Source organism: Tenrec ecaudatus, chromosome 1 (genome assembly GCF_050624435.1).
Source record: "Tenrec ecaudatus isolate mTenEca1 chromosome 1, mTenEca1.hap1, whole genome shotgun sequence".
Lineage (NCBI taxonomy): Eukaryota > Metazoa > Chordata > Mammalia > Afrosoricida > Tenrecidae > Tenrec > Tenrec ecaudatus.
In genome coordinates this window covers 173792644-173817465 of record NC_134530.1, presented here as the reverse complement: position 1 = coordinate 173817465, position 24822 = coordinate 173792644, and the positions used below count along the sequence as shown (strand labels likewise).

Genomic DNA, 24822 nt, shown 5'->3' with positions numbered 1-24822 from the left:
AAGTCAACACAGCTCATAATGACCCTATAGGACAAGGTAGAACTGCCCCTATGAGTTTCTGAGACTGCAACTCTTTATAGGAGGAGAAAGCCCATCTTTCTCCTGAAGAGAGCTGGTGGTTTTGAACTGCTGACCTTGCAGATCACAGCCCAATTTGTAACCACTACGCTGCCCTCAAAAGATAAAGCAGTAAAAATCAGAGTGTTAGAATATTGGGTTTTGCGGGAAAGGGTTACTTTATTTCTCTTATTATTTTAAGATTACTGTCTCAATATAAAAACTCCATGTTATGTACATATTCTACAGTCAGAACTAAAGTTGACCAAGGGATGGTCAACTACTCTTATGTGAACTAAATTCGCAATCCTCTCTTATTTGAACAATTTGTTCCCTGGAATCTTAAAAGAGAACCCCTTTCTTCATGAGCAATCATTCTAACGTCCTCCTCTCCTCTAAGTTATGCATGCCTCTAAGTTACTGCTGCCACAGAGCCTGCGAGTATACCTTTTGGGAGAGCATCCAAGCTGTGCTCACCCGTTACACAGCCTGAGCAGCAGCAGTCCCTTCTCCTGTAGGCGAACAACGCAATGGCAGGTATTGGCATGGGTGGCATTTTAAAACTGCCCAAATCTCTCTACCATATGCCAACACCTACACATATGCACACTCCTCTATCCCTTACATTGGGATGTAGGAAGTTTTTGGGGATTTTGACAATATTTTTAAATCATTTTATTAGGGGCTCGTACAACTCTTTTTTTTTCCTCAGTGTCTCTTTCTTTTTAATCGTTTTATTGGGGGCTCATACAACTCTTATCACAATCCATACATACATCAATTGTTTAAAGCATATTTGTACATTCATTGCCTTCATCATTTTCAAAACATTTGCTCTCCACTTAAGCCCCTGGCATCAGGTCCTCATTTTTCCCTTCCCTCTCCGCTTCCCTCTCCCTCCTGAACGCTTGATAATTTATAAATTATTATTTTGTCATATCTTTCCCTGTCCAATGTCTCCCTTCACTTTTCTGTTGTCTGTCCCCCAGGAAGGAGGTCACATGTAGATCCTTGTAATCGGTTCCCCCTTTCCAACTCACCCTCCCTCTACGTTCCCAGAATTGCCACTCACACCACTGGTCCTGAAAGGATCATCCGCCCTGGATTCCCTGTGTTTCTGGTTCCTATCTGTACCAGTGTCCATCCTCTAGTCTAGCCAGACTTGCAAGGTAGAATTGGGGGGTGGGGGAAGAGGAAACATTTAGGAACTAGAGGAAAGTTGTATTTTTCATCATTGCTACATCGCACCCTGACTGGCTCATCTCCTCCATGAGACCTCTCTGCAAGGGGATCTCCAGTGGCCTACAAATGGGCTTTGGGTCTCCACTCCATACTCCCCACCTCATTCACTATGGTAAGATTTTTTGTTCTTATGATGCCTGATACCTGATCCCTTCGACACCTTTTGGTCGCACAGACTGGTGTGCTTCTTCCATGTGGACTTTGTTGCTTCTGAGCTAGATGGCTGCTTGTTTACCTTCAATCCTTTAAGACCCCAGAGGCAATATCTTTTGATAGCCAGGCACCATCAGCTTTCTTCAGCACATTTGCTTATGCACCTGCTTTGTCTTCAGCGGTTGTGTCAGGAAGGTGAGCATCATAGAAGGCCAATTTAATAGAAGAAAGTATTCTGGCATTGAGAGAGTACTTGAGTAGAGGCCCAATATCCTTCTGCTACCTTAATACTAAACCTATAAATATATGCACATGGATCTATTTCCCCATCCTCATATATAAATATATTTGCATATATACATGTCTTTATCTAGACCTCTATAAATGCCATTTGCCTCCCAGCTCTTTCCTCTATTTCCCTTGACTTTCCTCCTGTCCCACTATCATGCTCAGTCATGGGAGGATTTTTATTGCTTTTTAATGTTTATGCCTACACCTAGGATGAGAGTCATGATTAGAATGATAAGGATCAAGACAATGGTGATAATAAGATCATGCAATCCTAATAAAGAAGATGACGCTTGTGACTAGCTTCCTATCTCATTTGCCTATATGAATATCTTTTCATCAAAGACAAAAATATATATTTTAATTGTTTCTAAAATTTTAGCTTGGCATTCCCCTAAGTCTGTTGTTTCCTAGGTTTCTAACATCAGGGATTATGTCGTTTACTTCTGCTGGATCTTCTACTGTTGCTCATCTAGCTATCCGTGTGCCCTGTGGGCCAGCACTGTGAAAGCTCAGGCCCTGAACCAGACTGGCACTAAGGGCACAGCAATAATAATAATAACAACAATGAAAGGCTGCAAATGGCAGATAAACCTGTAATTTGAGAGGTAGAATTTTTTTCATTATTTTCATAGTATCTAGTAGGGAACATGCAATGAATGCTTAATAACTAAGTATTGATAATTGATTAAAAATAACATGTAAAATGTTGCATCTTATTTTCACCCAATATCCAGTTCTACTGACAATCGCCATGAAAAAATAATTTTTCAATTTTTTAACTTAATGATAAAAAAGCAACTTTCATTAACCCAACATGGACACAGATTTTCCAAATCAAATTTTGTCCAGTCAAATTTATACCATCCTTCCCAGAATGGTCCCTGTCTAAACAAATGAGTGATCATAAACATCCAACACACTGTCAAACAGGGCTGGACAGCAAGGAGACACCTGATAGATATTTGTCAAGGAATGAATGAATGAATAAATGAGTACAACAAAAACAAAAGTATGACAGAGTAAACAAGGCTACTATTAAATTCACAATGGATTCAAATAGTTATGGTTCTCTTTTTGTTAATCAGTATCATTAGAGTGAGACAATGAAATCATTGAGAATCGTGGGCAGAAAAATTTACACTGATTTTTAATGTCTCGTTGGCTTATGGATCTTGGCAGGAAGCACAAAATATCAGAAAGATGTTTGCCTGTGTTTTATTGCCTCTTCAAAAGCATTTGGCTATTAGAATTGTAACAAATATGGATCATGTTTTATAGAATGGAAATTCTAGGCACCAAATTGTGCTCGTGTGGAAACTGTACATGGACTGAACGCAGTCATTTGAAGGGGATAGTATGTGGCTTAAAATCGGGAAAGGGGTAAGTTGAGGTTGTATCATTTTCCCATGCCTATTCAATCTGTTTACCGAACAAATAATCTGAGAACCAAGGCTATGTGAAGAAGAACCTCATAGGAAGATAAAATACTACAGCCTTCAGTGTGGATTACACTTCAAGTTAAGAAAACAAAAATCTTCACACTTGGGCCAATAGACAATATCATGATCAACAGAGAAGAAAAATTGCAGTTGTCAAGGATTAAATTTTACTTTAATCCAAAATCAATACTCATGGAAGCAGCAGTCAAGAAATCAAACGATATATTGCACTTGGAAAAACTGCAAAAGGTTTTTTTTTATTTTTAAGTATTAAAAAGCAAAGATTTTGCCTTAAAGACTGAGGTGAACCTAACCCGAGTCATGATTCACTCGTGTAAAAGTTGGAAAATGAATGAGGAAGACCAGAGAAGAACCGATGCATCTGAATTACAATGTTAGTGAAGAACATGGTATATACCATGGAGTACCAGAAGCATAAATACATCAAATCTGTCTTAGGAGAAGTATCACTAGAGTCTCCTTAGAAACAAGGATGATAAAACTTCATCTCACCTACTTTGGATGTGTTATCATGTGGAACTAGTCCCTAGAGAAGGGCATCTTGTTTAGTAAAGTAAATGTTGGCACACACAAAAAAGAGGAAGATTCTCAACAAGATGAATTGACACGAGGGCTGCAACAAGTGACTCAAAGACAGCAATGACTATGAGCATGGCACAGGATGGGGCAGTGCTTAATTCTGCCATTGCTCTAAGTTGGAACCAACTCAACAACAACGATATAAATTTGGAATCTTCGTGATTAAATTTTTTAAGGAAAAAATTGCTAAAACAAATGCACAATTTGTTATCCTGTCTTAATATCTTCCTTCTCAAGTCTTGTTGGCTCCTGAAGCCATTCAGATTCTAAAGACAATTTTGCATTATAGCAAAATTTAATAGATTAGTTAAGTATGAAATATATCTGAAAGGGCATCATCATCCACTATCATCATAGGCACAGTGCTTACCAATTTAAAACATTCTTGTGTGTTATTTTCTTTGTGTCTAAAATAAGAGACAAAATTTCATGATGGAGATAAATGAGGGATTTTAGACCCAATGAAGTTCAAAGACTCCTCTGAGATTTTAAAAAGATAAAACAAAAAACTACCTAGAAAATTACTTTCATGGTGCCCAAACTTCACTACATGTTCCTCTTATTGCATCATGTACACAACTTCTCTTATCATTACAATAGGGTCATTAGATAACAACATGATAAATGAAATAAATAGCAAAACTGTCAATATTTCATTTTGCCTGGTTCCACAGTCAAGGCTCATGGAAGTAGCAGTCAAGAAATCAAACAACATATTTCATTGGACAACTATGATGCACAAGACCTCTTTAAAATAGGTCTCTTTTACAGTGTGGGAATTGTGCCTGATTTGATCCCACCACACCGAGGCAAAACACTAAGGGCATGCAACAGAACAGCAAAGGAAACAGAGCAACGAAGTCCCCAGGGAATACCAAAAATAGACTTTGGAGTCAGGGCTTGGTGCCACATCACACTTGACAGCAAAACACTCCTAAAGGTCAACAAACAGTCCTTGAAATAACTACAGGCTTTTCTTTGTGGTTGTTGCTGTTGTCATTGGTTTGTTGTTGTTGATGATGATGTTTTGTTTTCTTTTGTTACTTTGTTTTACTCTGTCTTGTTTTTGTGCATGTTATTATCTCCACAGCTCTGACTAAATAAGATAGGCTGGATGAACAATCTGGAGGAGAAAACAACGGGAACGATGGTTCTGGGGGAACATGGGAGAGGGGGATGTAGGAGGAAAGAATGTGGTGTTAACAAACCCAGGGACAAGGCTACACAAGTGATCCAAATTGATGGTGAGGAAGGTGTAGGAGGCTTTGTAGGGCTTGATCAAGGGTAATGTAACTAAGAGGAATTACTGAAACTCAAATTAAGGCTGAGTGTGATAGTGGGAAAAAAGGAAAGTCAAAGGAAATGGAGGAAAGAACTAAGAGACAAATGGGCATTTATAGAGGTCTAAATAAAGGCATGTACATATATAAATATATTTATATATGGATGGGGACATAGATCTATGTGCATATATTTATAGGTTTAGTATTAAGGTAGCAGGTGGACATTGCACCTCCACTCAAGTACTCCCTCAATGCAAGAATACGATGTTCTATTAAACTGGCATTCCATGATGCTCACCTTCCCGACATGATCGCTGAAGACAAAGTTGGTGCATAAGCAAATGCGGTGAAGAAAGCTGATGGTGCCCAGCTAGCAAAAGATATAGTGGTCTGGGATCTTAAAGGCTTGAAGGTAAACAAGCGGTCATCTAGCTCAGAAGCAACAAAGCCCACATGGAAGAAGCACACCAGCCTGTGTGATCACAGGGTGTCAAAGGGATCAGGTATCAGGCATCAAAGAACAAAAAATTAAATCATTGTGAATGAGGGAAAGTGCAGATTGGGGACCCAAGACTCATCTGTAGGCACCTGGACATCCCCTTACAGAAGGGTCACAGGGAGGAAACGAGCCAGTCAGGGGGCAGTGTAGCAGCGATGAAACATACAAATTTCCTCTAGTTCTTAAATGCTTCCTTCCTCCTGCCCCCACTTTCATGATCCCAATTGTACCTTACAAATCTGGCTAGACAAGAGCATGTATACTGGTACAGATAGGAACTGGAAACATAGGGAATACAGGACAGATGAACCCTTCAGGATCAGTGCTGAGATTCGTGATATCAGCTGGGTGGAGGGAGGGTGGGTTGGAAAGGGGGAACCAATTACCAGGATCTACATATAACCAACCCCCTCCCTGGGGGATGGACAACAGAAAAGTGGGTGAAGGGAGTGGGTAAGATACAACAAAATAATAATAATTTATAAATTATCAAGGGTTCATGAGGAAGGGGAAGGGTAAAAAAACGAAGAGCTGATACCAAGGGCTCAATCAGAAAGCAAATGTTTTGAGAATGATGATGACAACAAATGTACAAATAAGCTTGACACAGTGGATGGAGGGATGGATTGTGATAAGAGTTGTACGAGCCCCCAATAAAATGATTTTTAAAAGAAAAATTTCCCCATCACAATATATATAATGTCTTTTTTAAGTACTGAAGATCAAGGACATCACTTTGAATACTAAGATCCACTTGGCCCGAGCCAAGGTGTTTTTAATTGCCTCAATACATGTGTACAATGAGTAAGGATGACTGAAGAAGAATTGAAGCATTTGAATTATCGTATTGGCAAAAAATATATTGACGTTTCTATGGTCTGGGAGAGAAACAAACAAATCTGCTTTGGAAGAAGTACTGTCATAATGCTCCTTAGAAACAAGGATGAGAAGACTTCATATCACACACTTTGGACATGTTATCAAGAGAAACTAAGCCAAAAAATCTCACTGCCTTCAAATCGATTCTGACTCTTAAGAGGCCCGAAAGGACAGGGTAAAATAACCTCTATAGATTTCTGAGACCATTCCTCTTTTACAGAATTAGAAAGACCTGATTTTCTCCTGTGGAGAAGCTGGTGATTTCTAATTCCTGACCTTTGGGTTAATAGCCCAAAACATAAACACTAGGCAACCAGAGCTCAGGAGAAACAAGTCCCATGAAAAGGGCATCATGCTTGGCAGAGTAGAAGAGCAAGGAAAAAGAGGAAGACTATCAAGGAGATGGATTGGCACAGTGATTTCAACAATGGGCTGAAACATGACAATTGTCAAGATGGTGCAGGATCAGGCAGTGTTTTATTCTGTTATACAAAGAATCACTAACAACAAAAATTATAACATAATTCTCTCTAACCCAAATGACTGAGCACCATGTAGCACTGACTGCTGAGCAGCGGACTCAAGGGACTCCTCAGAAACTGCTGAATGAATGAATGAAGGCATCGTAGGTAATTTCCATTCTCTAGGAGAAACCCAGATAAGCCCTCAATCTTCCCAGGAGCTTTAAACCCATGTTTAAGACTTCTTTGTCTTTTCATTGCTGTTCTAGGTCTCCAGCAACCTTTGGGCTGGTTCAGATCTGACCTTCATGAGTGCTTAGAAGTCAAGTGTGCCTGACATTGCAAGCAGCTAATAAGGACATAACTTGCCATGTGCTAGGATTCTCCATTGTCTGGAGAATCACAGGAACAGGGAAGCATCAGATATTAATATGGGAAACAGGAAGAAAAGAAAACAAAAGAAGAAAAAGATTTTTCCAATCTAAATCGAATCGCATCTGAATAGTGCAGGCTTAGCCATAGCATATCCAAATAAAATTAAAATAAGTGGAGAAAGATGAATGAGATCAATAAGCATAGCCTTTGAGTGATTGCTCTTTGGGTGACTACACTTGTTTTGTTTTATTAATAATTTTATTGGGGGCTCGTACAACTCTTATCACAATCCATCCATCCATCCATTGTGTCAAGCACATTGGTACATTTGTTGCCTTCATCATTTTCAAGGCATTTCCTTTCTACTTGAGCCCTTGGTATCAGCTCCTCATTGTTCCCCTCCCTCCTCCACCCTCTCTCCCTCCCGCATGAACCCTTGATAATTTACAAATTATTATTATTTTTTCATGTTTTACGATGACCCATGTCTCCCTTCACCCACTTTTCTGTTCTTCATCCCCTGGGAGGGGCTATATGTAGATCATTGTGATCGGCTCCCCCTTTCTCTCCGCACCTTCCCCTTTCCCTCCTGAGGGGTTTATCTGTCCTGGATTCCCTGTGTTTCCAGCTCTTATCTGTACCCATGTACATGCTCTGGTCTACCTGGATATGTGAAGTAGAATTGGGGTCATTATACTGGTGTGGGGGGCATGGAAGCATTAAAGAACTAGAGGAAATTTGTATGTTTCAACAGTGCTAGACTGCACCCTGACGGGCTCTTCTCCTACCCACAACCCTTCTGTAAGGGGATGTCCAATCATCTACAGACAGGCTTTGGGTCTCCACTCCTCACTCCCCCTCATTCACAATGATATAATTTTTTGTTGTTGTTCTGGGTCTTTGGTGCCTGATACCTAATCCTATTGTCACCTTGTGAACACACAGGCTGGTGTGTTTCTTCCATATGAACTTTGTTGCTTCTCAGCTAGATGGCCGCTTATTTATCTTCAAGCCTGTAAGACCCCAGATGTCACTAGATCTTTTGATAGCTGAACACCATCAACTTTCTTCACCACATTTGCTTATGCACCCAGTTTGTCTTCCACAATCCTGTTTGGAAGGTGAGCATCTCAGAATGTCAAATTTTTAGAAGAAAGTGTTCTTTCGTTGAAGGAGTACTTGAGTAGGGGCCCAAAGTCTATCTGCTCCCTTAATACTATAAATGAAGTACATAGGTCTATTTCCCTATTATCATGTATAAATATATTTACATATGTACATGCCTTTATTTAGACCTTTATAAATGCCCTTTGCCTCCTAGTTCTTTCCTCTATTTCCTTTTACTTTTCTCTTGTTCCACTATCATGTTCAGCATTCATTTGGGTTTCAGTAATTTCGGTTACATCATCCTTGATCAAGCCCTGCCAGGCCTCCTACACCCTCCTTGACATCGATTTTAGATCATTTGTTCCCTAGTCCCTGTGTTTGTAAACACCCACTCCCTTTTCCCAAACCTCCCCTTCTCCCGTGGGGTGACTATACTTGTACAAGACTCTATTAAGTTTTGTCATTAAGATGTCTTGCACTAGGAATAGCCTATAAGTGTTTGTTCAGTAGAATTAAATCAAATAGAATACAAACAAGCAGTCACTGAATTGCCATCAAGATCATTTCCTGTCTTTAAGAATTTGTAGGTGAGAACAGGTGCACATTGTAGGTGCCATCAAGTCAGTTCTTACTCATATCAGCTCCATGTGCAACAGAACAAAACACTGTCCAGTCCCGCACAATCCTAACTGTGGCTGTGTTTGAGCCCATTGTCTTCAGCCACTGTGTCAAACTCTGTTGTGGAGGGGCCTCTTTGTCTGTAACCCTCTACTTAACCAAGCATGATATCCTTTTCCAGGGACTGATCTCTTCTAATAATAAGTACATGAGACGACGTCTCATCAGCCTCACTTCTAAGCCTTCTGGCTGTACTTCTTCCCAGACAAATTTGTTTGTTCTTCAGAAAGACCATGGAATTCCCAATATTCTTCACCAACACCAAATGTATCGACTCTTCTTCAGTCTTCCACACCCACCGTCAACCTTTTGCATGCCTCTTGGTATGAAGAGTTCTGGAATTCCTATTCCTGTCAATGTTATCCATCGTTTCTTATGATCCACCCATTTGAATATCTTTGCTGAGTCAATGAAATATAAGTAGATATTTCTCTGATATCCCCTGCTTTAAACCAACATCCAGCTGATATTAGCAATGATAGCCATCCCACCATGGCCTCTTATATTCAGCTTATATTTGTGGGGAGCTCCATGACTATGTGCTGTTACAATCATGCTTTCATTATCTTCACCAAAATTTTACTTGCATGTGATATTAATGTTATTGTCTGATATTTTCCACATTCTGTTGGGTAGCCTTTAATGGTATGGGCACACATATCGAGCTCTTTCAGTCTGTTGTCCAAGTGGTTCTCTTCCAAATTTCTTGGTGAGTCCTTTTAGTCCTTTGTATCAATTTGCAGAAACATTTCAATTAGTATTCTATCAATACCCTCAAATTTTTAGCTAATACTTTCAATGTAGCTTGGACTTATTCCTTCAATGCCATTAATTCTTGTTGAAATGGTGGTAGTTGTTGTTGTTGTTGTTGTTAGGTGCATTTGAGTCATTTCCAGCCGGTAGCAACTCTATGAACTACAGAACAAAACACTTCCTGGACCTGGGTCATCCTCACAACTCTGCTAAGCTTGAGAGCATTGTTCCGACCATTGTGCCAACCCATCTCGTCGAAGGCCTTCCTCTTTTTCATTGATCTTCTTCTCTACCAAGTACGATGTTCTTCTCCAGGGACTGGCTTCTCCTGACAACATGTCCAAAGTATTTAAGATGAATGCTTGTCATCCTTGCCTCTGAAGAGGTCTCCAGCCGTACATCTTTCCAGACAGATTTATTTGTCCTTCTGGCAGTCCATGGTATTTCCAATATTCTTTGCCAGCATCACAATTCAAATACATCAATTATTCTTCCATCTCCTTTATTGAAGGTCCAACTTTCACATGAATATGAGGCAATTTAAAATGCCGTGGCCTGTGCCACATACACATTTGTCCTCAAGCCGCCCTCTCTGCTTTTCAACACTAACAGGCGTTCTTTTTTTTCTTTACATTTTATTAGGGGCTCATACAATTCTTATTACAATCCATACATATACATACATCAATTGTATAAAGCACATCCGTACATTCTTTGCCCTAATCATTTTCAAAGCATTTGCTCTCCACTTAAACCCTTTGCATCAGGTCCTCTTTTTTTCCCCACCCTCCCCACTCCCCCCTCCCTCATGAGCCCTTGATAATTTATAGATTGTTATTTTGTCATAGCTTGCCCAATCCGGAGTCTCCCTTACCCCCTTCTCTGCTGTCCCTCTCCCAGGGAAGAGGTCACATGTGGATCTTTGTAATCAGTTCCCTCTTTCTAACCCACTCACCCTCCACTCTCCCAGCATCGCCCCTCACACCCCTGGTCCTGAAGGTATCATCCACCCTGGATTCCCTGTGCCTCCAGCTCCCATATGCACCAGTGTACAACCTCTGTCCTATCCAGTCCTGTAAGGTAGAATTTGGATCATGGTAGTTGGTGGGAGGAAGCATCCAGGATCTGGGGGAAAGCTGTGTTCTTCATCGGTACTACATCGCACCCTGACTGACCCATCTCCTCTCCTAAACCCCTCTATGAGGGGATCTCCCATGGCCAACAAATGGGCCTTGGGTCTCCACTCTGCACTTTCCCTTCATTCACTATGCATGATGCCTTATACCTGGCCCTTTGACACCTCGTGATTGCACAGGCTGGTGTGCTTCTTCCATGTGGACTTTATTGCTTCTGAGCTAGATAGCCACTTGTTCACCTTCAAGCCTTTAAGACCCCAGACACTATCTCTTTTGATAGCCGGGCACCACCAGCTTTCTTCGCCACATTTACTTATGCACCCGTTTGTCTTCGGCGATCGTATCATGGAGGTGTGCAGCCAATGATATGATTTTTTGTTCTTTGATGCCTGATAACTGATCCCTTTGGGACCACTCGATCACACAGGCTGGTGTGTTCTTCCATGTGGGCTTTGTTACTTCTGAGCTAGATGGCTGCTTGTTTATCTTCAAGCCTTTAAGACCCCAGACACTATCTCTTTTGATAGCCGGGCACCATCAGCTTTCTTCACCACATTTACTTGTTCACCCACTTTGGCTTCAGCAGTTGTGTTGGGAGGGTGAGCATCGTAGAGTGCCAATTTAATAAAAGAAAGAATTCGTGCATTGAGGGAGTGCTTGAGTAGAGGCCCAAGGTCCTTCCACCACCATGTACTAAACCTATAAATATAGACACATAGATCTATTTCCCCATCCTCATATATATATTTGCATGTACATGTCTTTGTCTAGACCTCCATAAATTCCCCTTGACTCCTAGCTCTTTTCTCGATCTCCCTTGACTTTCCTCTTGCCCTACTACCATGCTTTGTCCCCACCTGGGCTACAGCTATACCTCTTCTCTACGCAACCTTACCCTTGATCATTCCCCACCAGGCCTGCCACTCCCCCCTCACTACCATTTTGGGTCCCATGTTGTTCCCTTGACCCTGTGTTTGTTAACACTACTTCCTTACCTCCCCCCACCCCAAGTCCCCCCAGAACTGTCGGTCCCATTGTTTTTCCTCCAGATAGTTCATCCAGCCTGTCCTATTCAGACAGACCTGTGGAGACACTAACATGCACGAAAACAAGACAGAGGAAAACAAAGCAACAGTATACAACCAGACAACAAAACAACAACAACAAACCACTGACAAAGAACAAAACACATCACGAAAGAAAAGCTTGTAGTTGGTTCAAGGATCGTTTGTTGGCCCTTAGGAGTGTTTTCCAGTCCAGTCCTTACAGGCGTTCTAATGTGTTGTCCAAATACAATCTGTTGACTGCTGCTTTTGTGAGCACTGCTAGTGGATCCAAGCAAGACAAAATCCTTGACAACTTCAACCTTTTCTCCATTTCTATTGGTCCAGTTGTGAGGATTTGGAGTTTGTTTGTTTGTTTAACATTAAGCTGTAATCCATATGGAAGACTGCAATCCTTGAGCTTCACTAGCAAGTGTTTTGAGTTTTCCTCACATTCAGCAGGCAAAATGGCCTTATTTGCATATCACAGGTTAATAAGCCTTTCTCTAATCCTGATGCCACATTCTTCTTCACATAGTCAATACAGCTTTTCTGGTTATCTGTTCAGCATACAGCTTGAATAAGTATGGTGAGAGGATACATCCCTAATGTACATCTTGGCTTGTTGTAAACCATGAAACATGTAGTATTCCCTTGTACTGTTCACACAAATGCCTCTGGATGCAAGCATAAGTTCCACATGAGCACAATGAAATTTTCTGGAATTCCCATTTTTCTCTAGACTATCCATAATTTGTTATGAGCCACACCATCCAAATCATTGACATAGTCAATAAAAGTACCACCACAAATGGTTGAGCCTAAACCGGTTGTCTTTAGTACAGTGACTCTGCTTACCTTTCATCTTCTTTCGATGCTTCCCTCATTCTTGAATATTTTGCCCAGAGAATCTTTCAATATTGCAACTTGAGACTTGAATGTTTTCTTCAGTTCTTTCCACTTAAGGAATGCTGACCGTGTTCTTCCTCGTTGGCATTCTAACGCCAGGTCTTTTCACATTCCATTGTAATCCTTTATCTTCTCCAGCTACCTTTGAAAAGTTTCTTTTTTCCCCATATATTTATAGAATTGTAACATCACTACAGTCTTTTAAAATATTAAAACCTTTCCTTGACATTTTACAGTAGTGGTCTTATACAATATTTGTCCCTTTGTGATTGACTATTTGTTCACATTGTAAAATATTTTCACCTTAACAAAATTAAAATCAAGCATATTCCTTAGTCATCGCCTCTCAATCTACCTATCATCCCTGCCTTTTTTTAAAAAACATTTTATTAGGGACCCTTTTGAAATGTTCTGTTGAGCTCTTTTACTTCGTTTCTTCCAGTTGCTTTTTATACTCTATATTCAAGAGCAAGTTTCAGAGCCTCTTTTGACATCCACTTTGGTCTTCTCTTTCTTTCTTGTTATATATATGTTTTCTGTTTTCTATTTTTGTTTGTTTTCTTTTTTATTTGTTTGCTTTCTTCATGTGTGATGTTCTTGATGTCATTCCACAACTCAACTGATCTTCAGTCATTAGTGTTCAGAGTATCAAACATATTCTTGGGATGGTCTCTAAATTCAGGTCAGATATACTCAAAGGTAATATTTTTGCTCTCATGAATGTGTTTTAATTTTCTTCAGCTTCAAATTATGAGCAATCGATGGCCTGTTCTACTGTCAGTCCCTAGCCTTGTATGGGGCTGATAATGTTCAACTCCTCATCTCTTCCTACAGATGTAGTCGGTTTGATTTCTGAGCATTCCATCTGGTGAAATCCATGTGTACAATCACTATTCGTACTTCTGAGAAAAGATATTTACAGGGAAGAAGTCATTGGTCTCAAAAAATTCTATCATGGAAACTCTAGCTTCATTTCTAGCACACCAAGGTCATATTTTCCAACTATTGATCTTTCCTCTTTGTTCCTAGTTTTTTAATTCCAATCACCAGAAACTATAAGTGCATATTGATTGCATATTTCAGACTCTAACCTCCTCACTTTCCGACACTTTAGAGGTATCTTGTGCAGCAGATTTACCCAAAGCAACATGTTGGTTGATCTCTTGATGACTGCTTCCATGCGCATTAGTTGTGGACCCCAGCAAAGAGAAAGCCGTGACAGTGTGGTGTGCTTTAGTACAAGACAAAGAGAGCAGCCTTTTCAATGATTTTTAAACTCCCCAGGCAGCAAATAAAGGTGGTTGCAATGAAGTTTCTTGGGCATAAGTTTGGAATGTTCATGGGAAAATTCCATTATCTTTTCATTCCAATTTCCATCAGTGTTGAAGCCCCATTGAATATAACATTACATAGAAATCTGGTAGAGACTTGAGCGTGCTGAGTAGAGGATTAAAATGTGAGTAGACACAAGCCAGAGGCCCTTTACTCCAAGGGTTCCCCCAGCTTAAAGCCGTTGGTGGAACTGATGTTATTAGAGAACTTCTTTTGAAAGTAAGACTTTCCTTCTCGTTGTTTTTACTCAACACTCCTTTCTGGAGTTCATTCTGCATTCTTTTATAAAATTCTAGGCAAGTATGGCCCATATTGTTTTATATTACCCTCTAGACCATTTTGTTGTAATAAGATTATCTTGCCCACAGCATAGTATCCCGTCTCTACCACCCAAGGTCTACCATCCTTTTCCTCCCTCTTTTGTACATTAGCTAGGTAGCCCACTCTTGTGCTTGATTCCCCATTAAAATATAGTAATGGACTAAAACCTATTATGGTGCTGACTATATAACTTCTTGATATTATTGAGCTATTCAATGGTATTATATGTGAATTATATGCCAATAAAACAGTTGGTAAAGAAATAAATGAACTATAGCAATGGAGGGACGCTTCAAAAGGTTCGTGGGGGGAAATTACATTATCTTCTACTTCCATTTTTTCATAAACTTCTTGAAGTCTCCTCGTATGTATGCATCAGTTATGAGCATTAAACGTAGGCTAGAGGATGTGATGCAGAGGACATGAAACCCTTTAGATCTCTAGGCTATAAACTATTGAGGATTCCATACACACTCTCTGCTGGCCTCTTTGCATATCTCGTGTCATCTAGCTCTCCTACCAATCCTGGACAATGAGAAAAATAGACTCAGAGAGGCTAAGGACTTCATCCAAGTTTACATGGCTAGTGAGTGGGGGCAAAGCCACAATGTAAACTCCCATCCACTCCACTGTGAAAGTGGTCTGACAAGTATTCCCAGCAGACGTAGATTTCCGTGAAGTGAACTCTGTTGGCCTGGAAGAATGTTGCTGAGCTGAGGGGTGAGCTGAACCGGTGGCGCGTGACTGAGCAAGGTGACCAAAGTCGCACTGCCCAACTGTACTTATTAGCTATGTCCTAAGCACGGTGCTCAGTGTTCCACAAATTGCATATGTAATATCTTTAGTAGGTGGGAATTGGAATATCAGTCTCACAGATAGGAAAATTGAGGTTTAGAGAGTATAAACAATTTATCCAAGGTAGTTGGGTTTAGAAAACAGATCCGTCTGGCTCCACATCAAAAAAGAAAAAAAAATTCTGTGGCTTAGACAAGCATCCACTGGAGGGGAAAAGACAGAGTCTGTCCATTATGAGATAGTCTCGACCAAGCTCAGAGAGGCAAACTAGAGAAGGAGGCACTAACAAGCTTTATTACAGGACAATGGAGGAAAAGAGGTAGCATACCTGGTTTCTTTCCCTAAAGGCCAAACCCATTGCCATCCACCCATTCTGACTCACACATAGCAGCCCTGCAGGATAAACTCAAAAACTTCCTGCCATTGAGTCATTCTGACTCACAGAAAGCTCCCTGTGGATTTCTGAGGATGTGACCATTTACTGGAGTAGAAAGCCCAGTCTTTCTCTGGAGAAGCTGCTGGTGATTTCAAATTGCCAGCCATGAGGATCTCAGCCCAACACGGAACCACTTCACTACAAGGACTGCTACCCTACAGGATACTTCTCCTTAGAGATTCTGAGATTGTGACAGAGAAGACAGCCTCTGTTTTCTATCTTGGAGCACCGAGTGGCTTTGAACAGAGTGCCTAGTGCTTGCAGATGTATCAACACAGGTGCCCGACTCTGGCTCACATTAAATGACCTGGGAAACACTTCAAAAATCCAGGTGTCCCATCTCTGCCCCCAGATATAATTAATTAATCTGAAGGTCATTAAGGTCGACCTGGAACTCTAATTGACTGGTGAGCAGTGCTGAGCTCAGAGAAGTCAGGGAGATGTTGGGTGCATTTCTGGACTGGGTAGCCATTGTGATACCAGGAAAATGCAAGACTTCAAATAGGGCAAGAGGCATAATGAACGCAGTGTGTTTGTGTTGCACACAGGTCACTATTTATGTGAGCTGCCACAAGGCATTAGCATATGTCTGTGGAGGTCGGTTTTTAGATGGGCGTGTGCTTTCCGGGTGCCTGTAAGACATAGGTTTGGATTGCGTGTTTGAGTGTGGGCCATGTGCAGTGCTGGAAAGTGGACCTTCCGAGAGGACTTGGGAAGGATATCTTGGAGTTAATACCATTGAAAATGGTTTTCACTAATAAAAAAAATATATGTAGAGGGCCAATGCAAAAGAGGAAGCGCTTCAATGAGCTAGGCTGGCCCAGTGGCTGCACCGATGGGCTCCAGCAGAGCAACTATGGCTGTCGTGCGGACCAGGCAGTGTTTCATGCTGCCTGGCGTAGGGTGGCTATCAATCTGAGCCAACTCGATGCCATCTAACAACATTAAAATACAACCAGATGGGAAGGTTTGAACTCGATCCATCACCACATTCAATAGATATGTCAGATGGTTTCAAGTCTAGAACGTGACCATGTAGGAAGGGAAGGTGGCAGTGAGCTTACTGAGAGGCTGAGCATGTTACCTGGGAAGTCAAGGCTTTTAAAGTAGGCTCCCACTGGCACATGGATGTCGCTAGGAGTTTCAACTTAAGGAGTCAAAGTAAAAGATTCTGCGGATGCCTTCCCCACCTCCCTTACCTTTGGTGTTTATGAAGCAAATTCTTCCTAACCAGAAGCAGAAGTAGGGGCTTCCCACAGCATGCCAGACTCCACCTCCCACCCACCCCCCACCCTCCACCCCTCGGCAGCAGCTGCCTTCCTTGTGGCATAGGTGGGGTGTGGAGCAGAGAAGGAAGGAGTGAGATGTGTGGGGGCAGGAGGTTCGCAAAGATACCCTGATAACAAGAAGGCCCTGGATCAATGCTCTGTTCTCAGACAGATAAGAAACTCCTCAAAATCAAACTCTTTGGAGGAAAAATTGGTAGATGAGTCCTGACTAAACCCTTCTTGGTCCAAGATGGCCAAAAGCACTTAAGAAGTATGGTTTCTTTCTGCCTCCAGTGAGGAGTCATGGGCCAGCTAGGCCACCATAGGACAGTTTCAGATAGAAACTGTGAGCACATTCTCCACACAAGGAGCCAGCCATCCTTCATGCAAAGGATAAGAAAGGCGCTCATACCCGGGTCACCCATTTCAGAGTTTCACACACACAAGTAAACCCAACTGTTCTCTGGGCGACATCAACACCAACTGTCCAGCCTGGCATGGTAGAGGCTGCCTCCCAGGCCACTGTGATGCTCAGTGATCATCCTCGCCAGCCTAGCTGCTGGTGTTCAGCCCTTCACAGGCGTCAGCGTGCATTCAGATTCAATAGCGCTTCAAACAATCCTCCTGAAGAGTGCTGCTGCTTAATGGACACGGAAGCCGAGACTCCAAAAGGTAAAGCAGCACTTGCCAAATAGTGCAAAGTGGAGGCAGAACTTCAATCTCCGCCTTCCACCTCTAAATGTTAGATAGAGCCCAAGTGCCCAGGAAGGAACCCACCTCTCTTTTCTCATCCCGAGACCAGGATGCCGAAAGAGAATCCCTACTGTTCCCAACACCTTCACCCCCAGCTCACCAAAAGAAACTGGGTTCTGACTCTCAAAGTCCTGAGTGAATGTGTGGAGTGGGCTGAGGGGGGTCCAGGAGCACAGGTCGTGGAGTCAGAGGTGCATGAGTTTGAAACTTAATAGCTGCATTTTGTTGCGTGACTCATTTCACCTTCTCGACGCCTTCATTTCCTTCTCTATAAAGCAGGCATAATGTCTTGCAGAACCATAAAAATTAAGCCAAATAATGTATATTAACATGCACATTTGTAGAGCCTGGCACTTAGAAAGTATTCAGATATTAGCTTTGGGGGGGATTTTTTTCTTTGTTTAGTATATATGCAAAAATTTATCTATAAAGTACCCCCAAAAAACTACAATACAAATAATTGTGGGAGAGAGTAGGGCAATATATGAAGATAATTCTAAAAGTATCACTTCCAAGATTGCAGTTCATATATACACAGGTTACTTTTTTCTTACACACACACACACACCAAAAAACAACGCTAACCGCAGACATCATCAACATCCTCTCATGTAGATAATAACTATTGTCCTTGCGGGGACTTGCTTTTGAAACGGTCTCCATTGGCTCAGCTGAACGAAGCTGGGAGAGGCATATGAAATCAGAAGGCACAGCGTAGAAAGAGCCTCGGCTTCATTCTCGCCCAGCTACTAACGTGATGGGTCACCCAAAGTGGTCCCCCAGCCCAACGATCGTTTTTGGCATCTGAGCAACGAGAGGCTCCGATGAGATTTCGCAGGTCCTCGTCAGGGCTGGGGCTGGCTCTGTGCTCCTCTACGGGAAGGATGCAGAAGGCAAGATGGTGCTGACCCGCCTACCGGCCTGCACAGTGTGGAAGGTTCATCTCAAATGACTGGCCTGCCCCTTCTGCGACTGGGGGGATCCTCTTTCCCTTTGCATGGGACTCTTGACCTGAGGCCAGGGCTCAGAGGTCCCAGTGGAAAGCAGCCTCCAGTCATTCAGGAACAAAGGGAAAGTTACCCCAGAGCCAGCGGGGAGGGAAGGATGGGGAAGGCCAGCGCAATGCCCAGACACCAAACTGAAAACCCCTCCTGATACCCAGCCCCCGCCCCAATGCCCAGCTACTCCTCATCCACAGCGAAGGCCGAAACTCCCCGAAAAGGGCAAAGTATTCTCTTCTTCCAAACGCAGAACCCTCAAACATCAACCCGTAAATCCTAAGACCTCAGCTCCCCTGCTCCAGGTCCTCCATTGTAAGACCAACTCTGCATCCGGCCTGTCCTGCGCGCCACCAGCTTCACCTCTGCTGCCGCGGTTTCTTGTGTGTTGCAGCGACTGCTACGGATTCATTTAGTTGGCTCCATCGCTGCTTGGTCATCAGTGGCCTGAGGCTTCCCTCCATAACGCAAAGCCAGACCTCTGCAAACATGCGCTCCTGGGGGGCTCCCTTCCCTCCTTCCCTGGCTAGAGAGACTCTCCCAGCTCCTTTGGAAAACTTTTCCTGAGACACCAGAAGTTTATTCGGAGCTTTCGTTTTCGGAAAAGACAGAAAGAAAAAAAGAAGAAGCCACCACATAACTTACTTTCATCCAGGGGTTCACAGTTTGGGGAAGAAGAAAACAGAGCTATAATCCACTGCGTTCGCCCAGACCAAGAAGAAGAATTTGTTGTGAAACGCTTCTTTTCCCACTTTGCCGGCGGAGGAGCCCGGGAGGAGGCATACATGCACAGGCTGATGCAAGATGCCTTTGAGAGAAACCTCACATTCTGAGGATTCCTGGGAAAGCGCCCGGGATCCCAGAATCCAACATACTGCACATTTGGTTTCAATTAGGAAGGGGGTTGGGGAAGGAAGACCGAAAGCCACCAATCAGAGCTGTTTGCTGTTTAGAGACTATTTCTTTTGACCCAGGGGATCACGGGCAAAGCTGTAATTTACAGCAAAACCCATTCATAGAAAAAAAATGCATATGTATAACCATAGGATGGACTTAAAGACATAGCGCCCCTCTGCCTCAGCTCCTCTGCATCTGCCGCCAGGTCCTAAGACGGTCCTTCCTTGGTGACCCCCACAGCCACCTCATTTTTCTTACTTGAGCTGAAGGTGTAAGTAAGCACAACTCAAGGTTTGAATTCTCTTCCAACTGACGCTTCCAGGCCAGTTGAGTCACACACATGGACTTGATTTTCAGTCTGGGGGCGTGAAAGCCCAGAATTGGGGCCTCCAAAAAAAATAGATTTGATTTAATCCCTGCCCCCAACCTGACTCACCCACTCACAACTTTTTTTTAAGTGGACAGTTCCAGAGTCCAGGATTTCTATATTTTTCCACTCGATTCTCAGTTGGCAGCTACCTCTGAGGGTCTGAGAGTCTGTTGGAGTCGTGCTGCTAAATGAGAACACACGCGTTTACAAGGACTTTGTCAGTTATTTTGGAAATCTCCTCCCGCTCCCCTCTCCTCCCTCCCCCCCTCCCCACACTTTCCACAGTCATGGCCAGAGATCATGTGACAGGGGTGTGTAGGCGACAGGGGAGGAGTCCTCCCTCCCTCTCCAAATGATAGCTAATACTCCATCCATCACTGCCCGCAGCCTTAACCCTTCAGAGCCTGGCCAGGTTGGAGCCCTGCTGGAGGCCCTGATTCCCAGTGAGCATCGAGGGAGCTCCCAGGTGGCACAAAGGATGAAGAGTTCCTCTACGAGCCAAGAGGCCAGTGGTTTAAATCCACCCGGAAGCTCCTCAGAAGAAACCGTGCCCATCGACTACTGAAACACCAGTCACTGAAACTCCTGTGACGCTCGGTTCTACCTGACACACAGGAGGCCATCATGAGTTGGAACTAACTCAAAGGCATCTTTTTGTTGTTCTTGTTGTTGTTGCTTACATAGAGTTTCTAGGGCAAGCAGAAGCTTGAAGGTAGGAGGTCTGTGAAGTAAGACAGACCGAAAGAGAGAGGTTGAGCAAGCCCAACCCTCCTTTGAGCAATCTCTTTCTGATAAAGAGACCCCTGATCTAGGCTCCTGAGCTATTACTATCTTCTCCGTCTGTGCCTTTAGCGGGTGATGATGCTTGCCAGGGAAGTGGGACAACCGGGAACACGAAGGAGAAAAGAGACCTTGGAGGGATGCGATCGGTGTGGAGTGGGAATGCCTCTGATGGGGCACAGAGAAGGAAGACACTCTCAACTGGGATGCCCATTCAATTGAGAGCCAAACTTACCCAATAAGTAAGTCCCTATAATGTGGTTGCTAGGTGCCATCAAGTCAACTTTGACTCATAAAATCCCAAGTGACAACAGGACTATCCCATAAGGTTTTCTGGCCTGTAATATTTACAGGAATAGATTTCACAAAGATACTAAAGGGGTGCAAACCAACAGCCTTTTGGTTACCAGTCAATCAATTAACAATTGTGCCACCAACACTCCTATTAAATCCCTAAAAGGCCTAGTTTATCAGCCAGAAATCTGGCTGTCTGCATTCCTCTGTCTGAAGGACACACCGAGCTTGTAACTTGTTCTGAGGCCAGTCACAGAGAGGGTGACAGGTAAAAAAGACAACCCTAAGAAGAGAAAGGTAGGGAAAGGAACCTGATGGTAATGTCGGTATGTTGTTGTCCTGCAAAGTGCAAGGCCAGCAGTTGAAACCCACCAGCCATTCTTTGGTGGAAAGATGAGACTGTCTGTTCCCATTAAGATTTATAGTCCCAGAGGACCTATATAGGGTTTCTATGAGTCAAAATTTACTTGATAGTTGTGAGTAAGGGGATCAGAGTGGCCGTTGCCATAGTCAAGTACCATTGAGTTGGTTCTGACTCATAGCGACCCTATGCACAACAGAAGGAAATCACAGGCCATTCTTACAATTGTTGCTAAGTTTGAGAACATTGTTTCCACCACTGTGTCAATCCATCTCATTGAGGATCTTCCTCTTTTTTGATGACTCTCTACTAAGTATGATTATCCTTCTCTTGGGGCTGATCCCTCCGGATAACATGTCCAAAATATGTAAGATGAAGTCTTACCATCTTTGCTTCTAAGAAGACTTCTGTCTAGTCTTCTCCCAACATCTATTTCTTTATTGCTTCTGAACTAGGATCATTTTCCAAAGAAAAGTACAGAGATAAGCTTATTAGGATGTAGCTTCAAATATCTTAGAACATTTAGTCAAGTCTGAAGGTGACAAGATCAAGACACTGAGACAACTATAGTCACTTGGTTAGAGAAATACTCCTAGAATTCTCCCCAATAGTAATTCATCTCTGGCATGGCCATAAAGAATGCATCGATAACATGACCTATGATTTCATGCAGTTGGTAAGACTATAGGTCACATATGAAAATAGTAGTTTCACAATGCCAGAACCTATTAAAGAAGAGGATTTTTATCAATATGAAGTCCCTGTGTAAGGTGAGCAATTAATGTACTCAGTTGCTAACCTAAATGCTGGAGGTTCAAGTCCACTCAGAGATGCCTTGGAAGAAAAAAAAAGTAGAAGCTGGATTATATGAAGGACTTGATATCAGGATTGGACGAAGGCTTATTAACAATCTGAAATACGCAGATGACACACCTCACTCACTGAAAATGAGGAGGCCTTGAAGCACTTGCTGATGAAGGTCAAGGTCTGCAGCCTTCAGTATGATTTACAACTCAATGTAAAATAAAACAAAATCCTCACAACTGGACCAATAAGTAACATCATGATAAAGGGAGAAAAGATTGAAGTTGTCAAACATCCATGGTCAATAATTATGGAAGCAGCAGTCAAGAGATCAACGGACACATTGCATTTGGGTAAATCTACTGCACAAGGCCTATTTAAAGCGTTGAAAACCAAGGATGTTACTGTGAGGACCTGGTGAATCTCAAAGGGGGACCTGACTGGAGCCATGGTATTTTCAATTACCTCATATGCATGTGAAAGTTGGGCATTGAATAAGAAAGACCAAAGGAAATCAATGCATTTGAATTGTAGTGCTGAAAAGGCCTATTGAACGTTCCATGGACTGCTTAGAGGACAAGCAAATCTGTCTTTGAGGAAGTATGGCCAGAGTGCTCCTTAGAGACAAGGATGGCAAGACTTTCTCTTACATCCTTTGGTCATGTTGTCAGGAGAGACTGGTCCCTGGAGAAGGACCTCGTGCCTGGTAACGTAGCCGGGCACTGAAAAAGAGGAAGACCTTCTACAAGATGGATTAACACAGTGGCTGCCACAATGTGCTCAGGTATAAGAGCAATCGTGAGAATGGCACAACACCTGGCTGGCCGTATTTCATTCTCTTGAACGCAGGGTCACTATGCGTTGGAGGCAACTCAATGTAATCTAACAACAACAATGTGCCAACTACCCTTCTTGATCTGTATCATTTCACTTAATTACCCAAAGAAACATGATGAGGTGGGGCCTTTCGTTCCCTAATTAAGGAGGCTAACGCACAGATATTAAGCAACGTGCTCAAGATCTTAGCTGGTGGAGCTGGAATACACACCACACTCTTGTGGACAGATATATGCCCACATTTTGGTGACAATAAAGTGCTGTGCATTTTATGTAAACAGGAACGCTTTCAGAGTTCATGGTTAATATAGCCAATTCTTAGTTTCTCAAGGCATTGAAGATTTGTTATTCATATGGAGACTCAGCTGGGCCATTTTCCTTTGCTTCCTTTTAATCCCTAAAGCCACTCTTCCTGAGCACTTCTCTCGTGGAGAAGCTGAAGAGTCGAGTTGAGGGAAATGGCCAAAATACGGTTCTTATTTGCAATACTTCATATAATACGGTTCTTTAGCAATACTTCATATAATATTTCCCTGGTTGAGAAGTGCTTTCACAGAACTACTTCATCGGGCCTGTAGACAACAGCTTACGTGCAGACAGCACTGTCTTCCGCTCACACATGAGAGGAATGAAGCTCAGGGAAGGAGCCGTGTACGGGAGGGGTTTTGCTGGTAGCAGCCCAACTGGAGTTTGAGCCACACTGCTGGTTCTGCACGCTCTCTATGTTTGTGGCATCCACACCCAACCTTTTGAGCCTCTACACTCCTCATTCACACCCAATTCCAGGGAACTAGGCTAACCGGCCGCTCCTCCCAGAATCTCCTTAGCTGCAGTTCCATTTCCTATCTCCCCGTGGAAGAACATGGCAATTCCTCCACCCCAGAGAAACACGGAGATGTGACGTAAAAAAAGCACCATAACAGCCAAAGAAGACTCAGACTTGGACTCTGCAGACATTGAGGACAACCAAAGAAGTCTCTCCGCACAGTCTATTCCAGATAGTCATTTTAGGAATGCAGTCCTTCTCCTCGCTAGTCTGGAAACCTGACCTGTTATTATCCGATAAGAAAGCTACCCACGTCCATTGTCACAGGCAACAGGACCACGGGGTCAAAGGTTCTGCTTCCTATCTCTTCCAGATCTCTCGGCTGCCATCTCTCCCTCCACCTCGTCTGCTCTCAGTGAAAACACACCCGCCCCAGTTTCTCAGCCAAACTCATCTCAGCACAGAGTGGCGTTCTCGCAGCAGTATTATTTTTCCATGCTCTGCTCCATCTGAAGCAGTCATCTTGTAGAGAATGGTCACCCTCCTGATGAAATTGGAAGACCCCCGGCTGCCTGGCTTCCGGGCTGGGGTTTTTCTAGCATCTGTGACAGAAGCACAGAGTCTCCGCTGACTACTCTGTGAGGGATCCGAGAAGCTAAGGAAGATCAAAGGACTTTTACTTATTTGAGCATTACTTTGGGGAAATCAGAAGCACTGGTGGTGTAGTGGGGCAAGCATTGGGCTGCTAACCACGTAGTTGGTGCTTCAAACCCACCAGTCACACCAAGGATGAATGATGAGGCTTTCTACTCCTGCCAAGATGTACAACCTCAGGAAGTCTATTGAGCAGTTCTACTGTGCCGTGTAGGGGACAGTCTGAACAGACTTGATGACAGTGATTTTGC

General features: G+C 42.9%; 1 protein-coding gene across 1 annotated transcript in view; it reads right to left on the bottom strand.

Moving 5' to 3' along the window:
• DDR2 (discoidin domain receptor tyrosine kinase 2) overlaps positions 1-19667 on the bottom strand; it is a 202527-nt gene extending 182860 nt beyond the window's left edge. The window contains exon 1 of the mRNA XM_075564177.1: positions 19454-19667. The gene's annotated coding sequence lies outside the window, so the exon portion shown is untranslated. The remainder of the gene's footprint in view (positions 1-19453) is intronic.
• Between the last annotated feature and the right edge of the window lie 5155 nt (positions 19668-24822).